Below are 22,169 nucleotides of genomic sequence, written 5' to 3'. Positions count from 1 at the left end.
ACTTTCACGAGAGGCAACGCTTTTGTTATTACAGACTTATCTTAGCTTCCCTACTCTGCTTGTTTTGAGCAAATTCTTTCATTTGTCATGTTGAACGATGCTAGCAACTGTCCAAATATGCTTTAAAGCATGCAGTTTCCATTTGCTGTCTGTTGCAAGGGACTATTTTCTGAATTATTATGCAGTATTCTTTATGGATTATTAATAATTTGGATTAGAGCTCTAAGTTTTCTGTAGGCAAGGCATTTTGGACTTCTTATTAGCAGTAGTTTTCTTCAGCAGCACATTCTGCAGCAGACATGCCTGTGTCCACTGCCAGTGGTAGAGGGGAGCTTATGTTCCATCTCCAGATGGTCAAAAAGAGATATGACAGGCTTTGTTTTTTTAAAATTTTAAATATTTACTCTTCTAAATCAGGATTTTAAATGGAAAAATCCTCCTTGAATCATCTTTTTGTTGCTGTGCCTGTTGCTGCTCTATTGGGGAGATAGGTTTACATTGAGAACACATGGCTATTCTGGAACAGGCTTGGCCTCTTCCTACTGCCACTGATGTCCATGTGAGAACAGAAGACCCTGCAGGGAGCAAGTGAAGAATACAACCCTCTGTTTATTCCTGTGGGCAGTAAGTGCTGATCAAAGCAGGAAGAGATGAGGAATCCGGTTTTCTGCTAATGTGAGTGCCACTACTGTGTGGTTAGCAAATGGTTTCTTCTTAGTAACATGAAAATGGCCAAAGAAGGAAGCAAGTGCTATATTTGCATGGCTGAAGATGATGTTCCAGCCCACGTCTGCTCAGATGCACACATGGTTTTCTTATTTTTTAGCCTCTGCTTTCAAGAATAACCACAGAAATGCCTTGCAATCTACTTCCAGTCAGTATGAGCTGTATCTAGTCCTCATTTTGGTTGTGTTTAGCCTCAGGAAGCAGTTCTCTTTCTTCCTGTCTCATGCTAAGACACTCAGAATGAAAGCCTGTATGTAGGCCAGTCATATCCAAAACTTGTTCACTTCTATTGAGGGAGTATTATTATGTGTGTGAGAGAAGTGACTGCTCTCCAAAATATCAGGGTGCTCTACTTCTGAGTTTAGTGTAAGGATAACTGGCATTTTAAGATGGTGTAGAAGAAAAATGCAATTTTCTGAAGCATTGTTGGTCAGATGAATTGCTGTTTAAAAGGATATTAGCAGCTTAGCTGAAGGGAAAATACAGATCTTTCTCCTTCACAGACTTTCTCCCCTAATGTGCATGGTTGTTGCATTATTTTAAAGACCAATCATGATTATAAGATCTGATTCAAATTTGTAAGTAAGAACATCCATTGAGCAGCTTAGTCTAGGGGATGGTGTTACTCAGGATGCCCCTGAGTCCTGCTCTGGAAAACCATTCTGTCTACTGGCACACCCATGGCACTCAGAGTTGATTGAAAGTGAGGTTCAGTGGGCCTCCAATAAGTTAAACTGCAAAGAACAGGTGGATGTTGGAGAAGGATTTCACAAAATCACAGAATGTTAGGGACTGGAAGGGACCTCAAAAGATCATCTAGTTCAATCCCCCTGTTGGAGTAGGAACACCCAGATGAGGCTACACAGAAATGTGTCCAGGCAGGTTTTGAATGTCTCCAGAGAAGGAGACTCCACAACCCCCCTGGGCAGCCTGTTCCAGTGTTCTGTCATCCTCACTGAGAAGAAGTTTAAGTGGAACCTCTTGTGTTCCGGTTTGAACCCATTACCCCTTGTCTTACCATTGGTTGTCATTGAGAAGAGCCTGGCTCCATCCTTGTGACACTCACCCTTTATATATTGATAAACATTAATGAGGTCACCCCTCAGTCTCCTCTTCTGCAAGCTAAAGAGCCCCAGCTCCCTCAGCCTTTCCTCATAAGGGAGATGTTCCACTCCCTTAATCATCTTCATGGCTCTGTGCCGGACTCTGTCCAGCAGTTCCCCGTCCTTCTTGAACTGAGGGGCCCAGAACTGGATACAATATTCCAGGTGTGGTCTCACCAGGGCAGAGTAGAGGAGAAGGAGAACCTCTCTCGACCTACTAACCACCCCCTTCTAATCTACCTCAGAATGCCGTTGGCCTTCTTGGCCACAAGGGCACAGTGCTGACTCATGGTCATCCTGCGGTCCACCGGGACCCCGAGGTCCCTTTCCCCTACACTGCTCTCTAACAGGTTGTTCCCCAACTTATACTGGAACCTGGGGTTGTTCCTACCCAGACGTAAGACTCTACACTTGCCCTTGTTATATTTCATTAAGTTTTTCCCCATCCAACTCTCCAGCCTGTCCAGGTCTTGCTGGAGGGCAGCACAGCCTTCTGGCATGTCAGCCACCCCTCCCAGTTTGGTGTCATTGGCAAACTTGCTGACAGTCACTGTATTCCCTCATCCAAGTCATTGATGAACATATTGAATAATACTGTTGCCAGTACTGACCCTTGAGGGACTCCACTAGATACAGGCCTCCAACTAGACTCTGCCCCATTGATCCTTTCCTCCCTGCTCCTCAGATCTCCAATATATCATGCAGCTGGACTGGATGAGGCACTGCTGATGGCATGGTTTTCCTCTCCCTGAGTCTTTAATTCCAGACCCTGAATACCTCTGGACAATCAGCCCTGTGTGTATTGCAGTCTGTGTGGTTCAACCAGAAAATATGATGAAGTGGGAAACTTTTTCCTACAGCTCACATTCTCCCTATGGATCTGTGCTCACTGATACTTATCTGCATCATTGAAATCCCTTTCAGATGAGGCCACAGAAAGATGAAGCTATAATAGTATGAGTTCTTCATAACCTTTGAAAAAATAATGATGGCATGTAGCTACACATTTAAAAGATGAGAGTATTTCCTTGAAGACCTGTGGGATGTGCCTTAATGGTGATTTTTCAGCTGAGATTAAGATGGCACTTGAACTCTCAACCCTTTATTTAATAATATATCAACACATATAATGTTATACTAAGGTTATTGAGAGCAGCTATTAGATTAGAAATTTCTAATGTGTAGCTTCAACTCTCTTGTACAAGGGTAATAAACTCTTTGGGAGTAAGAACTACCTTTTTGTCCTACTGTTTGTATAGCCACAGAAAGCTGGGCTTGGTGATACTACTGCAGTGACAGTCCTAATACTGGCAGAAACATTGATAACTATGAGATGACTGCAGCCCTCTGGAAAGAAGACCTCAGCTACATCAAACTGCCTATGTTCAGCAGAGCACATAAATGTGTGCTTAGCCTGAAGTTAAAGGGTTTTGTCTATGGTTTTAAAATTAAATTCTAACTTAAGTGTATCGCTGTGTGAGAAGTGTGTTACTTTACTTCGAATGCTGATGTTTCGTACTGATAAGCTGCTTGTAAGTGGTTACGCAAGCAATTCACAGGAGACAATAGACCTCACCTCTTTAGGTCGTCCTCAAAAACAAATTCCTTGGGTACCTGTTTAGATAGCAAAGGATGAGTTCGAGGCTTCCTGTTCCCCTCTTCTGTTGACAGCACTTATTTGCCAAACACTAATGAAAAGCCTTCTTTGTGTATATAGCACATCTGAGGAAAAGTTGAAATTTTATTTAAGTACTGCCTCTGGAATGTTTTAAAAAATAAATAAACTATATGGCAGCCCTGGCAACATAAAAATCAAAAGGAGAAAAGGAGATATGGAAGAAATAGGTAAACAAAGAAATACTTCACCTGGAGCATTTTTTAAAAAGGTGGTTTCCCATTCTCATTTTCATGACTCAAGGGGAAAAAATAATTTGCACGAGAGCCAATATTGAAATCTATGGGTAAAAAGTCCTAGCTGTAATTGGAATTAGATTTTAAATTTAACAGCCACTTTGTGTATAGGCACACTGTGACTGTGATAAAGAGGAGAGATGATGACAAAAAAGGTGGAACCCAACTCTTCTTAATGATATCCAGTGGAAGGACATGAGGAAAGGGACACAAACTGAAATACAGAAAACTCCATTTAAATGTAGGGAAAAAAAAATACATATATATATCTGTAAGTGATCAGCACTGAAACAGATTTCCCAAGGAGGCTGTGGAGTGTCCATCCTTGGAGACAGCCAAACCCCAACTGGACATGATCCTGGGCAGCCTGCTTTGAGCGGGGAATTGGACTAGATGTTATCCAGATTTGCCTTTCAACCTGAACTGTTCTGTGATACTGTGAAATGATTTGCTGTTTTTAAAGACTGGAGGAGGAATTATTTTATCTATTACATTACTAACTCCGAACCCTGTAGGTAGACTCGGTTACCTCTTTTGTGCAAAAGAACTGTAAAGTACACTCTCAAACTATTCTTTGTGGTGTTTACACTCTCTACTACTGATGTTATTTCACTTTCCTGAATTATTAAATATGTAATTGGGACTGAAACCCAGGTGTGCTATTTCCAAAACAGCTTCTTAACTACCTTACTGTTGGATAATGTGGGATTGCTCCATTATATATGATGCAACAAGGAATACTTCCTATGTGCATACCACACCTAACTGTGCATTAGCTGAGTGAGCCTTAAGCTGGGAAGAGACATAGCTGGGTCCTTGTGTCAGTATGAAGGTTTAATTATTTGTCCAAAGTGAATTATATCTTCACATAGGATATAATTAAGTTGGGGGACTCTGTTATGGGATTTTGCTGAATGTTGGCAGCTAATGGAAATAATAATTGAAAAAAGGTGCCATGGAGATCAGTAAATACACAGATTCCACCTTTGACTCAGGCATTCTGGCAGTCACAAGTTGTTGTCAAGTATTTGTGGGAAGCATCATTATATGCTTTCCCCTTTCTTACCTTCTACTCTAAACATCTGCTATTGGGCACTGCCAGAGACAGTATACAGAGCTAGTCAGACCTTTAGTCTAGTTCTCTTTATACTCTTAGCACCAGCGCTGCTAGGAAAGAATGTGGAAGAACATCTTACCACTATAGAGTCCTTTGGAAGACATAGGCTGAAACCCCTGCAAGAAGAGATGGGATTTGAATCCTGTCACAACCCCAGCTGTTGAGGCATTGAATAAAATGGAGCACCTGCAGCACATAGTTTGGTAACTGTGCTTCATAACTTTATTTCTATTCAAAGCTACCTGATATAATGGAACCAAAGTCATTAACAGAGTAGAGAGGAACAAAACCATGCTTTTCTTTGTCTGTGCATGCACATAATTTTAATCAAAAAAACACATTTAAATGTCACAGGTCAACTTCTGAATGACCGTGGATGTGATTTGGTTTCCCTTGTTTCCATAATCAAGGTAGTAACAACTTCCTCATTTCTTAAGCCAAAAAGTACTTTGATAAACGCACTTTCAAGAGCTTCTGATAAAAGTATTCCTGTTGTTAAAATTGACCTGTGCTAGCTGAGAATCTAGTACTGATGTTAGCTGGAAATTGGGTTCCACTCTGTGCTTGAATGTGCAGTGCTGGGTCTGTGCCTAGGTCTGAAATGCTGTTAATGCCATTGCGTGAATGAGAGCAGAACATGAACCCAATATTTATGGTCAGGGGAATCTGAAGGACTGAAGAATCGGTAAAAGTTGTGCCAAGTTTACCACTGAAGATTACAGTCCAAAGTGTGTCCAAACCCTAGTGATGTTTCTTGGATTGGAGGGTTTAGATCTATGGAGTCTGGTTTTCAACCTGGACCTGAACTTCCTTCATGCTTAAGTTGCATGTAAATTTCCTGTTTGTTAAATTATTCTTAGCCCTTCTTATTCACCACAGGAACTGTGGTGTGATAGATGTTCTTTTGGCTGGCAAATAGTGAGTCATTTTTTCATTTTGTTGATATTATACAAATTGTACTGATATTATACAAATTATGCTGAGTTCAGTTCAGAAAAATGTTGCTTTAGGATAGAGCAAATACAAGGAGGATAGCAGAAGAGGGCTTCGTAACTGTAAGAAAGAAAAGGCAAATCATTTGGAGGTTGTCTCCACTTAAAAAAAATCTTGAAGAGTTTGAAAGAGAGCAAAAGGTCTGAAGCAGAAAAAGACTTCTAGTCTCAGGATCCTCCTCATGCACGATCTGAATGTCATGAAGTTATGCCTACTGAAAGTCAAGTGGTGTACACTAAACAGTAGTGGGCAAAGTCAGTTTTCAAGCTAGTGGAAAAAGTTTGAATGAATTCAGTGACCTGGAAGGACTTGCATGCTGTTCATGAGTTGGAGCTCTGTGGAGTGATAGAGCCCAGTCTGCTCTCACTGTAAGCAGGAGTAACCAGTGAGAGTAAGATGACTTGAAGCTGTTCATTGCTTGTTTCAGACTTAGATGATTAGAGTTGTCCTCTTAAATTGCTTTTTTCCTGCTCTGTGATTTGCATATGCATAGTAATGCTATGCATCAATAAGGTACTGAGATGTCTTTTGAATCTAATGCTGAAACTTCTAATGGAATGAATAAAAATCTGGGCTTTGGCCACCCTAAAGTTTTCAGTAACATAAATCACTGGCAGGTGTCTATAAAACCTCGATACTAGATTGTAAAACTGTTTTTGAAATTGCTGAATAGTCATTTACATCAAGAGTCCTCGAAAGTCTGTGAGTTTCCAGAGAAAAAACCCAGAAATTAATACAAGTAATGGACCCACATTATGATCTTAAATTGCAGAAAATAAGCTTCAGTGATTCTTAAATAATCCATTTCTTCTGTTGGCACCAGGATGTTCTGTATGAATGTCTTTGCCTCTAAAGAGACCATGTAAACCTCTCTGAAGAAAGTTACCATTTTTATTTTTACTCTGGTTGGACTGTATACTATCAAGTGGTAGCTGAATGCAGACTGAGTGTTCAGGGAAAGAGTATCCCATTTCAATTAAGCTTGTTCTTACTGTATTACCTGGTATCCATTATGAGTTCCTACGAGATCATGAGTTGTTGTACTGTCTTTGTATAAGGGTTGCAGATCATTGTTCTGCTCTCTGAACTGGCATTTATAGAATTGTTGTCATGCTGGGTCAGAGCAAGGTCCATCTAGGTTAGTAACCTATCTCTGACTGAGGCAGTCACAGTAAAGCAAGAGAAAGCAGGTGAGTGTGGAATGGCTCTTGCTTTTATGTGCTCTCTCAGAGTCTGGCAGTCTTTGCTCTGGGACTTTCTAAACCAGAGGTCACATCCAGACTATCATATCTCATAGCTGATGAAACTGTCCTCCATGACTTTTTTTGATTCCTTCTTGAATCATAGTTCTTGTACAACAATAAACAACATTTACTGTTTAAAAATCATTTAAGACCTTTCTCACATCCTGCTTTAGTCACCTCTTTTTCAAATGGAAGAGTCATACTCTAGATAGGCTCCTACATGGGAACTGTGCCATATCTCTTATTATTGGTTTCCCTTCCTGCAGATCTTCTTGAGAAAGGGTAACCAGAACTTTGTGCAAAACTCAAACCATAGATATGCTATGTATTCATATGTGCGATCTAGGTAGAGCCTAGAATTTTCCCTAAAGATTCTTAATTTGCCTTTTCACATCTGCTGGCTAGTCAGCTAATATTTTCAGAGAGCTTTTCCTCAGACTCCAGGATGTCTTTGCTGAGTTTAATTGGCTCATTCAGAGTTGATCACTGTGTGTCTACAGAGATAAGTTGCTGTTTGTGGTTTGTTTTTTTTTCCCTCTACCTTTTACTGAATTCAATCTGCCCATAGAAATGAAAAAAAAAAAAACCACAACAACTTTGTAGGGGTGTTGTTAAAGAGGACTTTACCAAATAAAAATGAAAAGTGCACAATAATTATGCCAGTACTAAACGATGTTCTTTGTTTTCTATTTCTGTACAGTGATCACCTCTAATTTCTGGAGTCATCATTTTAAATTAATCAGCAGCTGGTTTGTTACTGAAAAGCTCAGAATACTTCCTCTGATTTCCTTCCTGTGAGTATGATCAAAGTAATTACCTCAGATTTCCTTGCCTATGGTATTCAGAAGTTTTTATCTGTATTGGTTTTTTTTTGTATTGATGCTTTTATATTGGATTTTTTTATTTTTTTTTTCTCCTTGTGAGCTTACTTTCTGCTTTGGGAGCTGATCCAGATCCTTCTGAAAATCAGTGGACAGCTCTGTAGTCAAACCCTTGAGTCCTATTCCTTTGGGGCCACTGTCTCCAGAAATTACTTTCTGCAGAACTGTGTCGAGGGTTTAGATTGCGGGGTGACAATAAAACCCTGGCAGATGTATTGTTAACTCCCTCTCCCCCCCGACTTCCCCCTTTTTGCCCCTCCCTCTCCCCCCTTCCCACTCAGGACAGGTGATCGGGAGGGAAAGAAGGACAGAGAGAAGAGAGTTGGAAAAAATTAAAGATGTTTTACTAATGCTACTAATAAGAATAGAGAAAATAATACAAAATATACAAAACCAATCTTGAAAGTCTCAGCAACTGCAGAGCCGGCAAACAAAGTCCTGGATTAGACTCTGCAGCCAACCGGAGCTGGATTCAGTCTCTCACTAGGCCTCAGTTCGCAGGGATGACTAGCAAGGTCCTCTCCTAATGTCGGCCATAAGCAGAAGGAAAAAAGCAAAGGCAAAAAAGGAAAAGGGACGAGATCCTCGTGATCTCCCACTTTTATATGAAGTATTCACGTGAATGGAATGTTATACACAGTTGGTCAGTTTCTTGGTCACTGGTTTCTCGTTGCCCCTTTTGCGAGATGTCCATCCATGCTTATCAATAAGTTTGCATTCCATTGCTAGGTTTACCAAAACAGGTGTCTGGTTCTCCAGGAAAATGCAGTTAATATGAAGGCTTTAGCTGACAGGCAAAATTCACTGAAAGAGAAACTTGTTTTTAACAAAACCAGGACAAACTGATAGTAGATTTAAAGGATTTTTGTCTTGAATTCTATCATCAAATAAAAATATTTAAATTTTACAGTAATCATTTTGTGGTTGTGTGGCCATTCTTTTAATAGCTCTATTTATTTCTCTGCTGTATTTGAGCAAATTTTTTGCTTGCAATGGGATCTTAATACGTACTTATTTGTCTTAAGATCATGTGTTGGTGTCTGTTGCATTCTTGTTAGAGCAAGCAGGTGCTGAGGAGTCTGTGAGAATTGCAATAACCATGTTTACTGACTATTTATGATGTGTAAGACTCAGATATTTTTACAAACATTTTACAAACATGTCACTACTAGAACAAGTGAGGACTCACAAACCACTTAGGAAAATATTTATAATGTGTGTAAAATTCAGCCCCTCAATATACAGAAATTCCAGACTGGACACAAACTGGCTCTGAGTTTAAGCAATATCTATTACAGCAAACTGATGGGATCAGAAATACTGCATCAGTGTCAAGGCAACTCCTTTAGACACTCTTATCTTCAGTTAATAGAGGGTACAGTGAGGTGCTTATTCTCACTAATTGAGTGATCATGTTCTCTGTGTGCCTGGACCTCCTCTGTACCTCTGCTCCATTTGGCACTGCTCTTCTTGGCAAGAGCAGTGTGGAGGAGAAGAAAGACATGGCAGCAGGCTGAACACTGGTTGCATTCCTTTTCTTCTCCAGCAGCCTTCCCCCCCCATTAGAAATGCTGTATCTGGGCCCAGTTTAGCTGTTTTTGTCATTGTCCTTGGGGAAGCAAATTTAACTTTGACTACACTGCTGAGAAGGTTTGAAGTGCTGAATGGGTTGATAATTGTTGCAGGCTGTTCTCTGCTTTGGTTGCTGTTTCAGAGTTCTGCATTACTTTTGAGTCTTTGTGGGGGGAGTATTTGAGACTGAAGCCAGATACAATCTGGGATTTCCAGTTTGTAGGAAATATTGATATTGCAATAGAATTTCCCATTAAACACTCCAGCGATATAACTGAATTTAAGTTCCTACTTGCTTCCTTGGGTGGTGCATTTATGAGGTACCTAAATTCCTTAAAAATTTGACGCAAGGAGAAGGAAGGCCATACTGTCCAAAAGCAAATGGGATCCGAAATACAAGTGCTCTCCCCCTGTGGTTAAGATAGGACATTCAAAGAGAGCAGTGAATGCCCTCCAGAGTTTTTCTGGCAGTTCAGCGACTGGAGTTGTATTTATAGATATGTCTGAGCATGCAGACTCAGGTGTTAAAAGAAAGCACTTCAGTCCCTCAAAACTGAGACTGCGCTTCAGTGTATTTCTGTGCTGGTGCCTTATTTTGATGCGTAAAATGCACGTGAAAATCTGTTCTTCAGAGATTCGTTCATCTATTCCAAGTGTAGGTTGCAGGGCAACTGTCATCTGTCTCATGCTGAAGTCCCCATGGTGCTTGCACAGCACTGGCCAAAGTAGTGTTGAAGAACTCTGTCATGAAGAAGGAAAGGCAAAATATGATAATACTTTACACACTTCCTCTTTCATATTATGAAGCTGGCTGAATAAAAGGATGGTCTTTAGGGGACATGAATGAAAATACCATGAAAGAGGCTATTAGTTGTCTTCAGAAAATCATTAAAGGAAATGGTGTGGACCAATACACTCATTTGGAAAGGAAATAAAAACCCACATTATTTCCATAAAGTACTGGAAAAAAAGGCTCTTTAAGTATAAAAAGCAGTAGTGTAGTTTAGTTTTGTCATGACAGTCCTGTAACTCTTCCATTAGTTAATGCAGCCAAATCTGACTTTGGAAGACGATCTGAGGCATACTTACATAAATCACTTTCACAAATAAGCGATACCCTATAAAGTTAAGTTTCCAAGTCACTGGTTAGTGATGATTGTTTCTTATCTTCCTTGGAAATATACATTTTTGTTAAAAGGCAAGATGTTTGTGATTAGGAAACATGTAAGAAAGGTTTTGGTCAGCTTTTCTCTTCAGTATTCAAGGCTGAAAGCTTTTCTGTAGAGTCTCTGAAGACATTTTTTCTATGGCTTTATTGTGATGAGTTAAACTGAGATGAAAGTAGGGTCTTCCTTCTCACATTGGTCCTCTCTGCTGCTTGGAGGAGGATTTATAGCACTCAATGTTGACTGAGTTTCCCTGTAACTTCTGGGACTTCAGGTGACTTCTGTGTGCAGCTGGAGCATTTTTTGGTAAAAACTCTTTTGTGAGAGATTAGAACCTGGTGGGTTTTGTGCTGCATTGCATTGCATTGCTGAAGAGGTGTTAAATATGACTGTTTGGTTTAGTTTAATACAAGCGGATCAAGCTTGGGAAGCAGTAGTGTTGTTCTTCTGGATGCAATTAACAGTTGCATGAAAATGTCATGGCTGCCTTTGGCTGCTGAGCCCAATTTCTGGGTATCATTTACTAGACAAATCTTATTGCTTGTAAAGAAATTTGGAGCTAACAGGCAGCTGAACCAAAGAAAACCAGAGCATCATTTAGATATAGAAAGTTACACTTCATTTAAGGGTGAACCAAAATGAGTAAACATGCTGTGACTCACCCCAAATTTTGGACGAAGAAGATTTTTTTATTTTCCAGGAATTACACCACCTAGGAATTGTAAAACTGACACACTGAGCAGTTGAAGACAAATCTGCTTCTAATAAACCATGCCTTGCCAGACAGAGGTTTAAGAAGATTAAAAAAAAAAAAAATCTGAACAAGCACAAGGATCATATGTAGGGGCAGAGTCACTGCTGTGCTGAGAGTGAAGGGAGTGGAGTTGATTATCTGCATCCTCCCAGTAGGTAGGGAGCAGATATAGCTCGCTGGAGAGGATGTGGCAGAAGCATGCTGTGCTTTGGCTCTGTTCGCTGGCAAGGAGTCCATTGGAGAGCAGTACCAAGCACAGCTTAGGCACAGCAGAAGCTGTATCTTACTGTCTTCTGTGCAATATTAACCTTCTGAGGCAGGAAATGCATGTGCTGAGGGAAAGACAGGCTGGGAACTGGGATTCTTCAGTCTTCATTGACAACTGGTTTTCAGTGCAGCCACTTGAGGAATGGGGGGAAATAGCAGAATGTTCCCACCCGGTGTAGAAGGAAGAGGGTCCCTGCTGTGACCACCCCACCCTCCCAGGTTCCCTTGCAAAACAGGTGTGAGGGCTTGCAAGCAAAACCAAACAACAACATTGAGGGGGGTGTTTCCACTAAGTTGGAGATGCCACAGAGGCTAAGTCACCCTGCACCCCCCATCAAAACAGCTCCCACAAAGAAATAAAGTCAGGTTGTGGTCGTAGGAGACTCCCTTCTAAAGGGAATAGGCCCTATATGCACGCCAGACCCACTTCTTAGGGAAGTCTGCTGCCTCCCTGGGGCCAGAGTTAATGATGTAAAAAGAAAACTTCCTGCCCTGGTTAGGCCCCCAACTAATAATTTTTCAGGTAGGCAGTGATGAAACTAAAAAGGGAAAACTAAAGACAAGAAAGACTTCAGGGCCTTGGGACACATGGGCAAGGGATCAGGAGCACAAGTAGTGTTCTCTGTCCCCACAGTTGCAGGGTACAATGAGGAAAGATGCAAAATGACACACCAGATCTATACCTGGCTGCAGGACTGGTGTCACCAGCAGAATTTTGGATTTTTTGATCATGGGTGGGCTTGCATGGCACCTGGCCTGCTAGCGACAAATATGACAAATACCTGTCTCAAAAGGGGAAAAGGATCCTGGGGCAGGAGTTAGCAGGACTCATTGAGAGGGGTTTAAACTAGATTTGAAGGGGGAAGGGGAGGAAACCAGGTGTGCCAGAGGCACACCCAGAGGTGCCATGTCAGTGTTTGAGGGTAGTGCTGGTGAGGCCCTTTGGTCTGCTGTCCCAGTGGAAGTAGGGGATGGAGAGCTGTGCAGCAGGAGAAACATACAGGTTATTGATATGTTAGAAACTGTGGAAGCACTTGAGGATGGCCACAAAGGAATTAAGGCTTCTCACCACAAAAAAGGTGGTGGAATCAATGGCCCAGCTGAAGTACATCTATACGAATCCACACAGCAGGGCCAACAAACAGGAGGAGCTGGAAGCCATTGTGAGGCAGAAAAACTACAATATAATTACCATCACAAAAACATGGTGGGATGACTCTCATAACTGGAGTTCGGCATTGAGTGGCTATAAATTCTTCAGAAGCGATAGGCAAGGAAGGAGAGGAGGTGGGGTAGCCATGTATGTTAGGGAGTGTTTTGATTGTCTGAAACTTGATGAGGGTGATGATAGGGTTGAGTGTTTATGGGTGAGGATAAAGGGGAAGGGCAACAAGGCAGACATCCTGGTGGGGCTCTGTTACAGACCGCCCAACTAGGATGAAGAGGCAAATGAAATATTTTGCAGGCAGCTGGGAGAAGTCTCCCAATCACCAGCCCTTGTTCTTATGGGGGACTTCAACCTACCAGATGTCTGCTGGAAATACAACACAGCAGAGAGGAAGCAGTCTAGGGGATTCCTGGAGTGCATGGAAGACAACTTCCTGACACAGCTGGTTAGTGAGCCTGCTGGGGAAGGAGCCCCACTGGATCTGTTGTTTGTAAATAGAGAAGAACTCATGAGCAATGTGTCAGTTGGAGGTTGCCTGGGGCATGGTAATCATGAAATGATTCCATTTTCTATCCTTGGGAAAGTCAGAAGGGTTGTCAGCAGAACTGCTACTTTGGACTTCCGAAGGGCAGACTTTGACCTGTTTAGAAGGCCGTTTGGCAGAGTCCCTTGGGAGGCAGTCCTGAAGGACAAAGGAGTCCAGGAAGGCTGGTCTCTCTTCAAGAAGGTAATCTTAGAGGTGCAGGAACAGGCTGTCCCCGTGTGCCAGAACATGAGCTGGTGGGGAAGAAGGCCAGTGTGGCTGAATAGAGAGCTGAGGTTGGAACTTGGGAATAAAAAGAGAATGCATAAGCTTTGGAAGGAGGGGCAGGCTACTCAAGAGGAATAAAAACATTCTGTGAGGTTATGCAGGGAAAAAATTAGAAGGGCCAAAGCCCAACTAGAGCTGAGCCTGTCTACCACTGTAAAAGGCAACAAGAAATGTTTCTGTAAATATATCAGAAACAAAAGAAGGGCTAAGGAGAATCTCCATCCCCTGATGGATGCAGAAGGAAACATAGTGACAGAAGATGAGAGGAAGTCTGAGGTACTAAATGCTGCCTTTGCCTCAGTCTTTAATAGTCAGAACGGCTGGGCTACAGGAACTCGGCCCCTTAGCCAGAAAACATGGATGGGAAGCAGAATGAAGCCCAAATAATCCAAGGGGGAATGGTTAGTGACCTGCTACACCACTTGAACACCCACAGGTCTATGGGCCAGATGGGATACATCCAAAGGTGCAGAGGGAGCTGATGGAGGTGATCACAAAACCACTTTCCATTATTTATCAGCAATCTCGACTAACTGGGGAGGTCCCAGTTGACTGGAAGTTAGCTAATGTGATGCCTGTCTGCAAGAAGGGACAGAAGGAGAATCCAGGGAACTACAGACCTGTCAGTCTGACCTCGGTGCCAGAGATGGTCATGGAGCAGATTATCCTGAGTGATATCACATGGCACATACAAGAAAACCATACAATCAGGCCCAGTAAACATGAGTTTGTGAAAGGCAGGTCCTGTTTGACCCACCTGATCTCCTTCTACAAGGTGACTCACCTAGTAGATAAGGGAAATGCCGTGGATGTTGTGTACTTAGACTTCAATAAAGCCTTTGACACTGTATCCCACAGCATTGTCCTGGAGAGGGTGGCAGCTCAGGCCCTGGATGGGTGTACTCTTCGATGGATAAAGAACTTGCTGGAGGGCCAGGCCCAGAGAGTTGTGGTGAACAAAGTCGAACCCAGTTGGCAGCTGGTCACGAGTGGTGTTCCCAAGGGCTCAGTATTGGTGCCAGTTCTGTTTAATCTCTTTATCAATGATCTGGATGAGGGGATTGAGTGCACCCTTGGTAAATTTGCAGACGACACCAAATTGGCTGGGAGTGTTATCTGCTGCAGGGTAGAAAAGCCATACAGATCTGGACCAGCTGGATGATTGGGTTGAGGCCAGTCGTATGAGGTTTAACAAGGCCAAGTGATGGGTCCTGCACTTGGGTCACAACAAGCCCAGGCAGCGCTACAGGCTTGGGGAAGAGTGGCTGGAAGAAAGGGATCTGTGGGTGTTGATTGACAGCTGGCTGAACATGAGCCAGCAGTGTGCCCAGTTGACCAAAAAGGGCAACAATATCCTGGCTTGCATCAGGAATAGTGTGGCCAGCAGGACTAGAGAAGCGATTGTGCCCCGTACTTGGTGAGGCCACACCTTGAATCCTATAGGTACTTTTGGGCCCCTCATCATAAGAAAGACTTTGTGGTGCTGGAGAGAGTGCAGAGGTGACGAAGCTGGTGAGGGGTCTGGAGCACAAGTCTGATGAGGAGCAGCTGAGGGAACTGGGGCTGTTTAGCCTGGAGAAAAGGAGGCTGAGGGAAGACCTTATTGCTGTCTGTAACTACCTGAAAGGAGGTTGTAGCATGGAGGGTGTTGGTCTCTTCTCCCAAGCAGCAAGGTGACAGGACAAGAGGAAATGGCCTCAAATTACACTGGGGGAGGTTTAGGTTAGATATTAGGAAAAATTTCTTCATGGAAAGGGGTTGTCAGGCATTGGAACAGGCTGCCCAGGGCAGTGGTGGAGTCACCATCCCTGGAGGTGTTTAAAAGGCCTATAGACGAGGTTCTTGGGGACAGGATTTAGTGCTGGAGTTAGGTTATGGTTGGACATGATGATCTTGAGGGTCTCTTCCAACTGAAATTATTCTATGATTCTCAGCTTCGTCACAATAAGCTCTCCTGTCACTTTAAAATGGCATTACTGGTACTGTTGCTTTGAACTTCCCAGGGACATTTTTCACTTGGAGTATGTAAGTTTAGGGAGCAGACTGATCTCTTTATGATAAATGGGGCCAATTGTTCAGAACCCTGATAATCATTATTCTGTGCAACGTTAAAAAAAAAAAAAAAATCCCTACTTCCCAGCATGTTGTGTGATTTTCCTCGCCTACATTTCAGTGATACTTTCTGACCATGGGATGAAAGAGCCTTGATCATATACTTCTGGATCATCTGGAAGTGGGAAGCAGCTGAAATCTCAAAAGAATATCTTGTCTTCAGCTAATGTGGTAGACTCAGGTGCTGTGGAGGTTGGCCTCAGAAGTGCACCAGCCCGGTTAGATGTTTATCTGAACTGAGCTTGAACTCCCAATCTCTGGAAGTTCCCACATGCCTGTTTTCCAAGAAGAATCTGATCTTTGCAGCTCTTTCTCGCATGAGCGCTGCGGGTTTGGAGCTGTTAAGTCTTTGACATGACTCTCGTTTTCACTGAAGTCCCTTTACACAGTTCAGGCATTCAGGGATCTTAAAATGAGAGTAGATAACATTTAATAGCATAAATGAGAAACAGTTCCCTTTTTCCTTCCCTAAACTGGTGAGTGCTGACCTTGAAAAAGAATTTAAAGTCTCTGCAGGGAGACAAATTTTTGTTGGAGAGCAGACACTCCAAACTGCAAGAGATTACCTGAGGAAAATAAGTGTGGGACTTTTTTTTTTTCCTTTTTGTGAGAAAATTATTTTCTTTTACTTGGTACCAACATGTTCATCGTCAAGAAGTATTTCTGTCACAGAAATTCAGAACTGCTTGTTCTCACCTTTCTTTAGGATTTTCTTTTTAAAATTTACTCTTTTTACGCATATTCATATGTTCTGGTTATGTGAAAGATATTCAAGATTCCATTTGTATTTTGAATATTGTTTTCTTTTTTTAATGTGGAGGGCAATGTTTAAATATGCTTTGAGAAAGGGGAGGCAAGAAAAGCTGTCATCCATCAACTGATAGTAAGTCCAACTTTGAAAGTTTCATACAAACTGAGTCTGACTGTTAGTGCAGACATGATACAAATTAGCTGTGACTTCATGATACCAGCTGTTTCTCTGACAGGTTAAAAGGGCACATAACTAGAATAGCATCTCTTGTTGAAAGTTATGTTTCCCTTTGTTAAATGTGGGAGCCTCAGGCAAAAAATCGTAGTCCTTAGTTATGTGATGTGTGCAGTCTGCTACATGTTCTTGGAGATTGGGGGGCTTTTTACTGATGTTTTTCGAAGACAGGGTTATCTTTAGTATTCTCTTTTCACTAGTTTCATCACTGAAACTGTCATGTTTTTGCCTTGTGTTAAAATTGAGGATAATCTAAGCACTTTCTTCCTTACAAGTAAAAAAAAATACTGAACAGCAAAACCTGAGAAAATTCTGCAAAAATGAAATTGCAAATCTCAAAGTAAAATTTAATTTCATGGATTATCTTTATTAATTGATTCCCTCCAGTTATTTTTTTTTTCTTACCGGAATTTTCATGTGTTTTTATTCCATACAAACTAGGTTTACATAGTCTTTAACAAACTAACAATCAGTGTTAACCGAGTATAGTTTATTCTGGCAGCAGATGAGTCCTGCCACAGATGCAGGAACACCAGAGCCAGCTCTCTGCAGTCACATCTTGGGTCTTGATGCATTTCTGGTGCCAGGTGGCTATGTAGAGCTTCCCTACTGCACCCAGTGCCTGAGCGAGGAGGGTGCCAGAAGTCTAGGGGATGGAAAGGCAGAGTTGATGCAGCTGAGGAACTTTGTGTGGAAGCAGCTGAAGGTGTACCCTTGTTACTAGAACTTATAAAGCCTAATCATAAACTGAAATGGCTCTGAGCAAATGGTAAAACAACACCAAGGTGGTAGATGCCCCATCCCTGGAGACGTTCAAGGCCAGGCTGGAAGGGGCTCTGAGCAACCTAATCTAGTTGAAGATGTCCCTGCTTATTGCAGAGGGATTGGGCTAGATGAACTTTGAAGGTTCCTTCCAACCCAAACTATTCTATGATTCTGTGATTTGGGTGACTTAACATTACTGTATATCTGCATCCCCACCGTGTATCTGTATGACCTTAACATTTCTACTGACCAACTCAGGAAACATAAAGTTGGCCGTAATACATAACTATACTGAAACAATGTGATTTATTAATCAACCAAATTATTCTTATTTCTGACACTTGACTAAAAGCCAGTAATATTTCAAAATTTATTACTACAGATAACAGGCATACTCCAATTGAACCAATCAGGAAAGGGGCAATACTAAGAATGGAGTTACGTTACTATTGTCTCACCTCAAAAGAGGTACTTTTCACAACTGGATTTGTTGTTTTAAGGGGCCATGCAGTAACTTTAGGACTATGAGCAGTGTGAATGGCATTGCTCCTTCCAGATTTTAAGGGGTATTCCACAAAGGAAGGATGCCATTGCTAAGGTGAAAGTGGGAAACTTCTCTGCAGAACATACCTTCTGTTTCAGACAGGTGCAAGTTAGAATGACTTGATGATATTTTGGCCATGGCAGAAATTACCAGATGAGTCCTGCATGTCTTTCTACATGGAGCAGAGAAGCATCTATTTAAGCCATTATATGAGATGATTGTGCAAACAAACCCAAATCCTACTGAAGATGCAGAAAAGAAAAAAATAGGCATGGATGTAAAACTGTAGCAGGCATAAGAGTGAAAGGGCAGAGTTAAGATTGTTGAAAATACTAACTTCTATTCATAAATTTCTTGCAGTAAATAAAAAAAAATACCTTTCAAAATGAAAGTTTAGTATGTTCTGGTATTTATGTATTGCTGATGATAATGTAAAACACTAAATAGAAATTTTCAAGCACTAATAAATAAGTCTTGGCCATTTCTGTTGCAAACATGGAACTTTACTATCTAGCATCTGTTTCTGAAATTATGTGAAATATTTATTTATAATTTTTTACCATGATAGTTTAAGTTACTAGAGAACATCTTGTTTCCATTAATGTGTAGAGTGGTATGTCAAAACACAAAGATCCATACATGACATTTGAAGAACAAAACCCAACCACAAGAAGTTCTTCTACATTCTTAATAGATTTTTTTTTTTTTTTTTGGGGGGGTGATGTAAAGATCCCATTGGCCAGTTTTCTGGTTATGGTTATATCCCTGCAAACCTGGAGTATCTCCAAAGAGATCTTAATGCTTCCCTTCCACTTGTGCTGTCAGGTGGAATATGAAAGCAAAGGGCTAGTTATTGATGCAATCTAAGTAAAAATTTGCAGGAGATGCTAGAGACTGTATTAATTGCTAATGTGCAGTAACTGCCAAGCGGAAAAAGTTCATATGGAAAACTTAAACCAGTAGCACTGTAGCAAGCAAATGATGTGCTATCAAATGTCTGATAGCTGCAGAATCCATTAGCACAGTTGAATTTTACAGCCATAATGTCAGACCATCATTGCCTCTTGCAGTATCTTATTCAGAACATTTCATAATAACTTCAATAAGAGAAGGGATGCTAGCCCTCAAATCCTAGAATTTTAATTAATCTTTTTATTCTCTGAAAGTACACTACTTGTAATGAAAATGACATTTTTTCTCATTTTGTATACTAAACTGTTGACTTGTATTGTTAAGAACTTCAATCAAGCTGCCATATTCCTCTCCAAGATGGTTACATTCAGTGTTGAAATGATATTGGCTCCTTTGGGTATTTGGGAGAGAGCAGACAATATATATCGTCCTCTGCTGGGCCTGCTGCTTCACATCCTCTGTGGAGAGAGGAGTTTGCACAGTGACTGAGTGACAGTCAAATACTTGAGTACCATTTCAAGAACTCGAGTAGGCCTGGCACCGCTGGAGAACTCTCTTCATCCAGGTGGCACATAAGAGGGTATTCCTGATCTTGAGTTGCTCTGGGATTTATGGTTTAGGATAAGGGAAGTCCCTTTACCGTAAGTAACCACTGTTTTGTAGATGCTAATCATGCAAAGTGACTTACTATGTGTTTCACACTGTTGCCCCTCTGGCTGGCTAACCTCTTATTCCTTTGCGTTTCAACTTGATTAACTCACAAGGATCAGTAGTCATTTACTTTTTATGTTTATTTAGTATGACACTCTGAGACTTGTTTCTTTTGAAGACTCTGAATGCAAAAATTCTATTCTGTGTGAGTAAAAGGGGCAAAATCTGACCTTGAAAGTGACTAAAAATTAAGAACTTGCTTCTGCCAGTGGCACACTGAACATTAGGTTAATCTTTACATAGTTGTGTTGATGAAACAGGTTATTTTCTTTTTCCCTCTTTTCCTTTCTTTCCTCTCTTCCTTTCAGTTTCCTTTCTTCTTTCTTCCTTCCATCCAGCCCAAAGCAAAGGTCTGTAAGCAATGGTCTTGTTCAAAGTACAGAAACCTTGCTTGAGTGAGCCAGAATCCCTTTACTTAAATGACTTAATTTTCGAGCAGTATGAATCATGCAGCACCTTCACAAGCTCTGGCTAGAATATATTGTACGTATGTTTGTTCTTTAGGCAGTTAGAAGAGAATAGAGAACTGGAGGTCATTTGAGTTACAACGACTTTGGGGGATTTTTTTTTTAAAACATTCCTTCTAACAACTGCAGTTTAAATCGGTTTGTTTATATGGCATGGAATTGGAAAGGCTCAAGCTAACCAGGCTTTAAACAATGTGGCCTTCTTCCAAATTAATCTAAAATATTTTAATCCCTCTGGAGTTTCTTTATCCTGTGCATCTGTGCTATAGTAGAGACATATTTTCAACATTTCTTTGAGGAAAATTACCTTTCTTTCCCTCCAGTTGTACTCAGTAAGGTCAGTGGAGCACTGTTATATGCTATTTAAACATCTGAGATTCATCATATACCTGCACACCAGAAAGAATCATCATAAAAGGTCTAATGAATCCTGACTGCTAGCCAAACAAGGGAGTCCCCTTACAGATACTGAGTGTTAGAAACAAAGAATACATGAAAAATACAGTTTTTACACTTTAGCTTTATAAAATTAAGAATGAAACTGCCCCTGAAGAAGGGGCCAGGGAATGTTTGTGACCCTCAGAACAATTTTGGCAAATCAAAGTCTGTTTGAGTCAAATTCTGAAGTCATTGCATGGGCCAAGATAGTTGCTGTGTCTGCCTGGGACTTAGGGGCTCAGGCTCCCTATGGGATCAGTCATGGCCTGAGTGGGACCCTGGAGGGGCTTCTTGCTCCTGCGGAAGGAGACGCTTCGAGTCACAGTCAAGCTTCAGAGCTGGCTATCTCAGCCTCTGGCTGTGTACCTATACTTGGTTTTAAGGACTTTTTGTTTGCTAGTTCAGTAGCAAGTTTATGGGACTAAACTCATTTTACTACCAAGGAACTGAACTACTGTGGAAGGCTTAGGTGATAGTTTTTTTCTATTTCATTTTTAATAAAATTATTTTCCAGGCATTTAAAAAACTAGTGCTCCTCCTTCAACTGCCAGTAGTTCCAGTCAGTCTGAAAAAGCTACATGGAGAAGACATAACTCTGATCTTTTGGAGATTTTATCTGGAAACTTCTTATAGGGGGCATTCTTATCTAAATACTGTTATATAACTCTTATACTGTTAGAGATGCCACCAGCTCTGGTTTAATAACTGAGTTTATTTTAAACTAATTCTTCCTTTGAATACTGCTAGGTCATGAAGTTCAAATAGCTTTAACAAAATTCAAATAAGCATTTGAACCTCTGAAGGAAAAACGATATGCTGAAGGCCTCTGTTCTGTGAAGGCACAGGGTTTTACCACAGTAGTGTGGTTTGCTTTGGTTTGATCTGGTTTGGTTTGGTTTGGATTTTTTTAATCACTGAAGTCCTGCAGGGGCTGCAGAGAAATGAGCTTCTCTGCCAGCCTGTTCCAGGCTGGTGTTGTCCTTGTCCTTAATCCCAGTGTGCTCTGTTTTTCCCAACTATAATATGCAGGAAACAGTGCTGGTCTACTGCACAAGGGACTTCAGGGCATGGGTTGTGGAGTGGCATGCTGGGATAATGATGATCTGAATGAAAATATCCAATAAGATCAATCAACCCAGATTGTCCTTGCTTTTGAATGAAGAACCATATCTACCCAAAACATGCTTTCCTCATCTTTTCATATAGTCAGAGGTATTTTGGGACCATTGAAAGCCATACAGTAATGGAAAAAATTCCAAGTGCAGCAGGCGACCACATTGGAAGAAAAACTCATTAAGTGCCAAGGGCATTTCTTTTACTTTTCTTACTGGGACTGGAAAATATTCCCTAAATAATATATCTGGATGTAGAGGAGTAGAGAGGGAAAAGATGAAAAACAATCCTTTAAATTCAGTAGGAGCCTATTTTAATGGCTTGTTTAATCTGCCAGCTGGCACAGCATTGACTTCTTGCTACACATACTTTAGGGAGACCTATGTAGTTCTTGGAACGAAGTTCATAT

General features: G+C 41.2%; 1 protein-coding gene across 3 annotated transcripts in view; it reads left to right on the top strand.

Moving 5' to 3' along the window:
* CALD1 (caldesmon 1) overlaps positions 1-22,169 on the top strand; it is a 209,818-nt gene that overhangs the window by 71,696 nt on the left and 115,953 nt on the right. For 2 of the 3 annotated variants that reach the window (XM_082043413.1, XM_082043414.1), the window contains one exon: positions 7,795-7,888. The exons of the other annotated variant lie outside the window; for it this stretch is intronic. The gene's annotated coding sequence lies outside the window, so the exon portion shown is untranslated. The remainder of the gene's footprint in view (positions 1-7,794; positions 7,889-22,169) is intronic. 3 annotated transcript variants of the gene reach the window in all.

The sequence above is a fragment of the Streptopelia decaocto genome, assembly GCF_964273445.1.
Source record: "Streptopelia decaocto genome assembly, chromosome: 1".
In the NCBI taxonomy this organism is placed as follows: Eukaryota; Metazoa; Chordata; class Aves; order Columbiformes; family Columbidae; genus Streptopelia; species Streptopelia decaocto.
The sequence above is the reverse complement of the archived record's forward strand: the minus strand, read 5'-3'. Positions and strand labels throughout refer to the sequence as shown.